This window comes from Anguilla rostrata, chromosome 2 (assembly GCF_018555375.3).
Source record: "Anguilla rostrata isolate EN2019 chromosome 2, ASM1855537v3, whole genome shotgun sequence".
NCBI classification, from domain to species: Eukaryota; Metazoa; Chordata; class Actinopteri; order Anguilliformes; family Anguillidae; genus Anguilla; species Anguilla rostrata.
Genome location: NC_057934.1, coordinates 47,491,329 through 47,502,071, shown reverse-complemented (window position 1 = coordinate 47,502,071; position 10,743 = coordinate 47,491,329). Strand labels below are relative to the sequence as shown.

The window sequence follows — 10,743 nt, the reverse complement described above, 5'->3', positions numbered from 1 at the left end:
AGCACCTCCTGCAGTTCGAGTGTTCGCCCTCCCGTTTTGCAACCTCCATGTCTAGTTAAGGTAAACACGTTCTGCGTTACTTTCAACACAGTCTGTGTTAAAGAAAAAAATCCCTTAGTAACGCATACATTGTATATTTGTAACACATAAGTAGTAACTGACACAAAATGTGTTGATAGTAACACAAAAAGCGTGTTGGATATTAACACATCGTATAAAGATGCTGTGTGTTTACCTGCAGAAATGGATTAATCACATAAGCATTATTGGGCACGTTTTGAAAACATTATCATCTTGTGGTAGGCTATCAAGTTAAGTCATGCACTAAACCACAAATAACATGTAGTGGTGGATGTTTAACACAAGCTGGGAAATATAGTTTCTTTCTGTTTTGTTCATATTTGTTTATCTATAATTGTATTTACAGCACTGGCCACAGCTGTGGTTCTGAAACCTTTAAGGATACAACATATGTTTGAACTGTGCTGTAAATGAAGCTTGTGCATATTTGTGCATGCTCGTTTGCAATGTTTCTGTTTTAGCATTGATGGGGCATCTTGTTATAACAAGTAGAGTAACTTCTGGTTGTAGGCTATTGGCCCACATCTATTTTGCTTAATTATGAGATGAACATTTTTACAAGCTCACCTTGATAGCAGTTTAGTTTCATATTGAAGGTGAAGCCTATTATATGCCTTTCGCAAAACTATTGAGTTAGCAAAATAAGATCAGTTTATCCCCTGTGTGTGTGTGTGTGTGCTACTGGATGGAGAAGGGTCGGTTGGAAGGTGGAGGGATAGGGGACTGAAATTAAATTAACTATCGAAGTGTTAAAACGCTATCAAATTAAATAATCACTGAGTGATAAAATTATTTACAAATCAGTTTAATCATTTTATTTGATCACTTTGTCATTTATTCACTAGCAGTTTAATCAGTTTGATGCACTACAAATCCAATCACAACCTCTTTTATCATTTCACTGCTGCTTTCATCATTATGTTCATCAAATTGATGTAGCTTTCAACACCACTTTTATCAATTCAAGGACACTTTTACATATCACCATGTGTCAAATTGTCCCACCCACTGACATAGCCGACTTCTGTGCACTTGATGATCGACTGCACTTGACACTCGTAAGCAGCAAATAGCCATCACAAAATCACCATCTCAGTCTAAACCATGTCCATAGCTCAATCCTGGTCCTGGTGTTCTTTATTCGCACCTTAGGGTCAGCAACCGATACAGACCCAAGAAACCAGGTAACCTGAGTTAGCCTTGTAATCAACTGCTTTAACTGATAAATTGCTATGCTACTCAAGTGCTGAGTTACAGCAAAAGCTAGCAGGCCCGGTGGCCATTCAGGACCAGGATTGAGAGACACTGCCAAAGACAAAAGTTGACCGAGTAATAATGACATCACCCATTCATATCTTATGGCTTGTGTACACCACTGAGCTCTATAGCAGGTATCTTGATGACCTCCGCACTAGTTTTTCTTAGCCAAGTTGTTCGACAAAGTAGACAGGCTGTAACTAGTGTCATAATCTCAGATTGAATGTCCCCTTGATTAATCTGACATGATAATAGGGACTCTAATTATATATTGCCAGCAGACTACCGCACATAGCAAACTGTGCCTACACCCAGTTCCCAGAATACACAAAACACTATCACTGAAACTGAACTGGTATCAGTAACTTCAGAAATTGTGCTTTTTGACCTTTCTCGTCCATCGTTCTACTCCAAAATGTATTTGATCAAACTTTAAATATCCTCAAACTATACTACCAAATGCATTCAAGTTAAAGACCAGCAAAGTAGTTCAAGTTATTGAATAGTTCCTGTCTCACTCTTTTTTTAGAGTCAGCTGTAATCACAGAACAGTGTCAGATCTGCATCTATCCATGCATGCCAGTTTTCTAGATAAATTTTGAGTTTAATGAAATGGTGAACAATGCAAACATAATGAAAATATTACACAATATTTCTTAATGTGGAGTGTGTAATGAGAGGAAAGAGCACAAATGCATGTCAAACATGGTTACAGTTCTCTAGAATTACCATAAGCCAAGTCTCTATCTATGCCCTCTCCTGTTCCTTTATTGAAATGGCAATGTTTAAAAAAGTCATGTTAAGATTAAGGAGTCTGGTACAATCTTTAATACCCCACATAAAAGATTTTCTGAGTTAGGAAGTTGAATGAAAAGTATGCCACTACAGCTGGGCATAGGTCCTCACCTTCTAGTAACGCTTCTCTGTATATCCTCTGCAAATCTTGTCAAAATCTCTGAAATAACTTTAAAAACAAAAGACAAAAATGATCAACTGTTTGGTTCAGTCTGAATTCTTTTTCTCTGGTTACTGCTATTCTCTATAGTAAAGAATTTCATCTGATTTTGATCAAGAGCTTAATGACTGCATCCTGAGTCTCTTTTCTTGGTTTGGAAGTGAACGGGAAAGTAGTCCTGTCAGCTAATGCCATATGTAATGTAATGTAGTAAAGACAGAGTTCATGTTATTTGCAAGTGATGTTTCCCGTCTGTACTAAATGCTTCATATTTTAATCTACATTCTTTTCTCATTAGCCTTGATTTTATTAATACCTCAAAATGAATACAAGTACTGATTGCTGAATTGTTGCAGAGTAACTCCAGAATTATAAGTCCATATAATTTCTTTTCCATTTTAGTATGCTGTGATGTTCAATATTATTACTAGAGTATCCTGGGATTGATACTCTCCTGCAAGTCTCCTAAGAAAAAGAATGCGCCTCCAGATAGGTATAGTGACTTGACTTATCTAGTTGCTAATAAACAAAGGGTGGAAGTTAAGAACTTGACCAAAGATGTGCAGCATGCATTGGAGATGCTTCTCAAAATTATTGAGCATGAACTGTCTTGTATTTGTTGCAATGCAGCGGTTTGCTTCTGCTAAGCCTCCAACATAATTATATGATGGCGCCATTACCATAGATAAATCATTAACCTGACACGTCAACAATGATATACACCCAGTTATACAAGAAACAAATTAAACATTGAGCTTCGGCCAAGATAGTATAAACGTTTACTTTCACTTTCAGCCAGCAACGGTTCATTCCCAGAAATCATGTGATCTGCAGTCAGTGCACAATGACAGCTGAACCAGTGCCAATAATTCCTGTAGATTCTAGAAAAACCATTGCTATAAGAATCACTACCATGTGCAGTGTGAAACTGTAAACAGTGTAGTAACAGAAACGTACATACGCATACCAGCTCACATCTCATACCAGGCTGCAGCTATATCTGGTGATTTGTTCGGCAGTTCAGACCATGCTCTAATGTAGCCTACTGGCTTCGCTTATTGAATTGTGTAATTCATTATTCTGAAGTGGACGTTTGTGCATGAAGTTCCTTCAATAGTTGTTTATTTAAAGAACTCAATTGAAAAGAAATTGGTTCGCACTCGGCTACAAAGCTTCAAAAAAAAAAAAAAGTCGTTATTTATTTATTTTTTTAATTTGTTTTCTTTTATGCAGAGAATCATGCACAAACGTTACGGCATGTTGTACTGAAGAAGGCAACATGCCGAAACGTTTGCATGATTGTGCATTGAATAAAACAAATTTTAAAAAAATAAACAACGACTTTTTTTTTTTTTTTTTTTTGAAGCTTTGTAGTCATTTTTTGAGTGCGAACCAATTTCTTTTCAATTGACGATATTTCACTGGTTTCAACGCACCAAACAAATTAAAACGGGTGCGCGCGGTGATTTCTCTCGCTATAAACTGATTTTATTTAAAGAACTCAAATATGTTTGTTACAGTACTTAATAAATTAGTATAAAGTTCTCTGTGAGAGAGACAGTATAATTATATAAAAGCATACACTATTTTAAACAGTAATGGATGGCTAGATTCAGTACAGAACATTTCAAATTAAATGTCTGTGTCAGCAATAAGAAATACATTTTTCAGGTTAAGATCCAGCTGGTCCTATTTAACGAGGACGAGAGTTGCATAATGGTTATGATTATGGGGTGTCCTCTGGTGGTTACTGAAGGTATAGTTTTATGAATATCAGAAACAATTAAATTGAATTGAATGAAAATTCGATCTCATTTCAACACAACGCCTTTGTATAGGATAGGATGGATATCAACTGAAGAAATCAATTTAAATGTGCAAAAGTCTGAAATACTGTCTGCAATACAACATGCATGTGTGAATGCATTCAGTAGTCAAATACATTATGTTATAACCACACAGATATTATAAAGTTATTTGTACTTATTATGTAAGTGTTTATGTGTGATGGAGATTTTATTAGTTTTGTGTGTCAAATGTTTTTTTGTTTTTTTTTCAGTTCACTGGTGAAAGTACAGAATCAGCTCAGAAACAGCAACAGCAAGTAAATTGTGTGAAGGCATTTTATGGCATACGGTACATGCCATCATACAACACCTAACATGGATGACAAATTCCCATTATTAGGAAGATGAAGTGTAGAGTGCATAAACCTCAGCTCAGTGAGCCACAGAACAGAGCAGAACAGAACCTAATAGTGGCAAGGCAAACATCTGCAGTGAATATCCCGTTACCATGGTAACCTGTTGGCCCTCGCAATCAACCCAATTCTCTCAAGCCAATCATAAATGTAAAGTACAGTTTGTATCATCTGATCAATCAACTGATCTGACAGTCACTTTAATGAAATCAGTGCAGTGACATGAATTGTAAAAACTTGCTTTGGGGCTTAAAGCCAGCAGGATCAACTTCCTCGAACCAGGCAAGATGCTACTGCGTCGTACATCACAATGTCAATTGTATAAACTTAGACAAATTGTGCTGATGGTGTAATATGTGTTTCCTCGACCAGGATGGATATTTTTCTGTGTGTGTGTGTCTGTGTGTGTGTACTGCGTGCAAAAGTCAGAGACCACTCTTTCATTTATTCAATTACCAGGCAAATTGGCCATTCAGTTTTATTTCAGTGTCAAACAATAATGCTAAACATTAACATATTTAACATAAAATTACAGAAAAGCCTCCACCACTACATACTGTATAATATCAAATCTATCTGTATTCGCCCACTTTTCTTTTGGGCACCCTACAACAGCTTTTCCATCCTTCCAGTCAACAAACCAAACGTTTCAATGACGTTATGTTGGAATCTTTACATTAAAAAAAGAGAAAAACATTAATGTTGATAAATACAAACAAATCTTAACATATCATGCAATACCCTCTGGACAATGTTTGATTGCGAGAAAATCTATTCTACAGCAAGATAATGACCCCAAGCACACAGCCAAGAAGATCAAGCTGTATTCTCAGAACAATGGACTGACCACCCCAGAGTCCAGACCTCAACATCACTGAATGTGTTTGTGATTACTTGGGCCGAGCAAAGCAGAAAATGCAACCAACTTCTAAGACTTCTTGGAGGTGTTTACAAGAAGCATGGAAAAATATTCCTCCAGATTTCCTTGAAAAACTCAAAGTAAGTCTCCCGAAAGAATGGAAGCTGTAATAAAGGCAAAGGGTGGACACTCTAAATACTGAATGATTTGATGTACATAGTTGATGAGGTTTTTTGTGTAAGTTTGTGTTAAACATATTACATTACATTACAGGCATTTGGCAGACGCTCTTATCCAGAGCGACGTACAACAAAGTGTATAACCATAACCAGGAACACGTATGACGAAAACCCTAGAGAGAAGTACCGGTCCAAGTGCAGGGAACAACCGCATAGTTCAACTTGGACCCTGAAGGTTAAACTGATTAACACTAACCCACCGAGAACAGCAACAACGCAGTCTATGGAAAAATACAAGCAGTAGTTAAGACAGGTGCATTAACTAAGTCACCTACGAAACAGCTACCTAGTTACAACCCTAAGCTTACAGTCATTTAAGAGATTACAGGGAGGTAGGGAGGGATGGGGAAAGGTGCAGCCTGAAGAGGTGAGTCTTCAGTCGTCGCTTGAAATGGGTCAGTGTCTCAGCTGTTCTGACCTCCACGGGGAGGTCATTCCACCATCGTGGGGCCAGAACAGACAGGAGACGTGTTCTGGAAGCGCAGGTGTGAAGAGGGGGAGGTGCCAGGCGTCCTGAGGTAGCAGAACGGAGGGATCTGGCTGGCATGTAGGGTTTGACATATGTTTGCTGAATTGTTTTCTGACACTGAAAAAATAAATAACTTGCACTTAATGGCTGTTTTCACTGGAAAGGAAATAAAAGAAAGGGTTGGTCTCAAACTTTTGCACAGTACTGTATATGGTAGCTTCACTGCATAAATGTACACGTTTCCCTCATTGCACAGTAGGTTGCTAGAACAAACTGAGAACACAAATGAAGTTTTTAGACAGAAGATAGAATAACAGATTAAGTATATGTCATCACATCTTCAAAACAATAACCCCCAAACACAAACTCAAAATAGCCACAAATACAACACAAATCATGCAGTTCCAGACAAATTAACCTGTTTCCAGATTTCAGGAGCCAGACATCCTTGTTGTACTTCTAGATCAGAACTATATGGCCTTCAGATATTACATATGACTCACTTCATGGCTGACATCCGTGCCAATAGAGCATGGAAGTGTGATGTCTACAGTAAATATGAATTTACTTCAATTGTGAAATTCATTTCACTATCAATTATCTGCAGTTATCATTAATAAAGTGCCTTGAAATAAAACTGATCTCTAAATCGAAACACGAATCAATATTGTCCTTACTTACATCAAATATTTACACCGTCTTGGGGTGGCGGCTATATTTTTCTTTTCGAGATGGCAAGGACACCACGAACGTACGCGTTGATGTATCCGGTAAAAACATACCCTTCCTCCAATCAAATACAACCGTTTACGACGACTAATGTCCAATCAGCCGCTCTCCAGCAGTAAGGCGGGTGTAACCTAACTAGTTATGCAAGTAGTAATTTAAAGCGACCGGTGTCGCCACTTGCCTAATGTGCACCCGTTTGTTCAAGGGATTCGATTTAGAGAAGGCGACTCACGGTTACACTAATCTTATACTATACGACTACAGAGAGCTATTTATCGATGCCTAGCCTGCTTCCAGTCCAAGCAGACGCTACGATTATCGCCCAAATATGCACGTCCGTTTCTTATGAATTGTTAACTGTGGCGTGCTCTTAATTAATACCTACAGGAATCGACCCTTCATTTCCGAAGCATTGTATCTCCTTGGGAAACAATGAATTTCTAGCACCACTTCTGCGGACGTTAGAAATCCGCAAATGATTGTAGAAGGTAGTGCTTAGTTCATTTTGTAATTCATTCAGGACAAACACAAGGGGGCGCTATATACCCTACATTGTTTTCTACATAATGGTCCAAGTAAATAAATGAAACTTCTTTTTTTTTTTACTGTTGTATGGCTTCAAAATGTAGGTATTTATCTATAAATGTATTACTACATTTATTTTTCCATGCATATTTTACTTATTTTTATATTTCCTTCCTTGATTTCCTTCTCTATAAATTACGTCAATGAAACATCATCGGTTGGATTCAGCTGCTCCAGTCGAGTTTCATTGAAAATAACTTTTCAGAAAAATTACCTTTCCTTTATGGTTTGATTGGTTGACCTGACATTGATATGGTTGATAAATAAGACAAACTGAGGAGAGAAAAAAACATTTCCTAAAATGTCTCACTTCAGGTCAAACTGGAATCAAACTGCATATTTCATTGTTCAGGCATATTCTCCCAGCCATACTGTATGTGTAGAACTTGTAGATAAAGCCTAGCTATCCAGCTACTTCTGTCCTTCAGTCCTTCTAGTCTGTAATCCTACATTACTAACAGGTATTCTGTTGATTCAAGACTTAAAACTACAGGTACAATCCTTCTAGTAACAGAACTGTAGTTAAAAATGTAAATGTCTATGTTGTCAAGAATATGCATGAGAATATTATTGACAACATAATTGATTAACCTTCTGTGCCTGCCAATTTATTCTTTAAACAATTAATAGTCCCATGGCCCATCTAGGTAAAATATTTTAAAAGCCTGTGGTTCAGGTGTCAGGTGTGGTGTAGACTACACTCTGAATTGATCATTTAAGAAACATTTTGCAAGAGGTGATCATTCACCTCTTGCAAAATTTGTCAGTGACAGTTTCACACCGTTGTGCACTCTCATCATGCCTCATGGGCTTTGCTGGCAGCATGCTATGCTGCTCCGGCCCTTTTGCCTTTGTGATGAGAAGCGGGGAGAAAGGGTTCTCTCTTGGGGGATTGAAGGGCTGGCGGTTGGGTAAGAGTTCCTGGTATGAGAGTAAGAACAGATGAGGGACAAATTCAATTGTTGCCCTGATTTGGAGGCCATCCAGAATGGTGAAGTTAAGTGACAGTTTGGGTAAATTAGAGTATTTCCAGAGTTAATTATTCTGGACAGACAGAATGCATTCTTTACCCAGACAGGATTGCAACGAGTCTGGAGAACAAAGAAGTTTAACAGATCTAGGTATGTTTATCCGGTGTAGAACACAACCGCAAAGACTTCGTCATTGCTTACGCGGAACTTAGTTTTAACCATTTGTGATAAAAATGGCTATTTTTTCCAGGTACCATTCAGCAGTGCAGGATAGCTCATCTGTCTGGTTTATCAGCCTTAGGATGGATTGGAGTTGATACCCAAGGACCTCTCTGAGTTTCAGTATTCTCGTTTCATACCTTTTTCAGTCCCTTCTATTAGTTTTAGGACCAGCGGTTAGCCCACTTCTTAATCACAAATTTCTTTCATTCAATGAGGACATCTCTGTGGTGTCTATCCTAATATTGGCTTTCTTACCTCTTTGTACAACACTTTTTCATTTAATATTACTAATGCATGAATGGGTCTCATTGTTTGCAATGACCTGATGCCACATAAATGAGCATTAAAAGCAGCCTAAACATACAGGCATGATTTATGCTGTTTCTGTGTGAGCAACTCAGCTTTATAATTACTACTGTTATTTTTTCCCTGGATGGCTGCCCAGGACCAAGACTTGCTAGATTTTTCCAGCAGCTACAGGTTGTATCACCAGCAGTGAATCAAATATGCAGATGTACCTTTCTGGCAGAAGCAACAAGACAAAGTTATGTATATTGCACCAATAATGGATTATTTGACCATTAGTGGTATCATCTATCCATGTCAGCAGAAGCTGAAATTCAGCTGTGAAACAGCTACTGTTTCTGACTGGATTGACTCTGTTGTGTGTATATTACCATGACTGTCAGTGGTTTCTACCATATGATGCAGGCTCACAATGACTATGTCATGATATAAAGATTATCCATATATCCATCAATATCCATCAATCGATAGAAATAAGAAATCCATGCATTAGAGTTACGTTATCTTAAAATCCGGAAACCTTCTTGCGTCCGCTTAATTACATGACTAGTGGTCTACTTAGGTTTGAGGTTTTATCCTGGTTCTGTGTGAATGTAATGTGCCGATTCTCCCCATATTTGATTAAATGCTCTGATGTGCATGTTCTCCTCATATTTCCATGGGCTTTCTCTGGGTCCTCTGCTTTTCTCCTACAGAAGGTTACTACCTTCGGTAACACAGGAGCAGTACCTATTCATTGGAACGTAAGTAATTTTTTACGATTTTATCATTTATTTTTAATCTAAAATCAGAATACAAAAAATGTTGTCCCCCTTGAGGTTAGCAAAAAGGATGTATAAAACATTTAATGAGCTATGTTTTATGTTCAAAACTTATATTAAGTTATTCAAAATAAATTATTCAGAAAAGTTTTTTTAACAAGTAAACACAAAAAGATGGGGTGAATTATTGGAATTTCTGTTTTCAGTGCTGTGTAAATTTTCCCTTTGAAAGGATAATTACTCTTCTATAATGTTTTATGAGATTTGTAAACATATTGGGGGGAATCTTTGACCATTCCACAGAATCTTTAAAAATCCTTTAGTTTTTGCATTTGTGGACTGCCCTTTTTAATTAAAGCTACACAGTTTTGATTGGTTTGAAGTTCCGAGACTGAGATGGCTAAAGCAAAATGGTAATTTCGTATAATTTTGAGTTAACCATTTTGTGGTTGATTTCTTTTCTGAAGAAAGGCCACTCCTGTTAATATCAATGAAATTATGAATTCCACGAAGGACAAAGACATTTGATGGATTCATGAATTCCAGAAAGAACCCAATGTTCTCTCATAAAAACTATGGAAGACTCAGTTGGGAGGGTGCAGTAATGAAAAAGAAGTGGTGGTAATTTTAACAACTACCGTATTTTTGGGAAATATCACTTGTAAAGAAACTCTTTCTGCGAATTAGTATAAAATAATTATCTTTTTTCTTTTTGCATAAATATAGCTTATTACCTATTATTTTATACAGCATTCTAATTGGAGGATTGGAGAAATTAAAGCAGATTCTGAAAGAGTTCTAAAGGCACAGAATTCACAGAGCAGCAGGGGCAGTGTTGTTTAGGTGCCAGTGTGCAGCCAGTCACTGGGTTTTAATATAATTATAGAGCACTAACTGCTCTTGGTGGTGCAGTCCGTGCGCAAGCCTGTGTGGGTGAGGAGGGAACTCCAGAGTGCAGCAGGATACACACCTCAGCCCACTCAGCTGTCAAAGATAACCAGCCTTTTGTGCTCTGTCTTACCATGCTTTGCAGATTGCTACATTGTACAGTCCTGCTGTGGCAATGTAAATCCTTTATTTCAGTGCACATGATAGAGAGAACCTGTAAT

The 10,743-nt window shown here is 37.6% G+C and overlaps 1 long non-coding RNA gene across 1 annotated transcript; it reads right to left on the bottom strand.

Annotated features, from left to right (window-relative positions):
• Positions 1-4,402: 4,402 nt before the first annotated feature.
• LOC135248253 (uncharacterized) lies at positions 4,403-7,206 on the bottom strand. The gene is made up of 2 exons (XR_010328391.1): positions 6,742-7,206; positions 4,403-6,216 (listed from the first exon to the last, which is right to left on the bottom strand). It is a non-coding gene; the product is annotated as an uncharacterized LOC135248253 (long non-coding RNA).
• Positions 7,207-10,743: the final 3,537 nt, after the last annotated feature.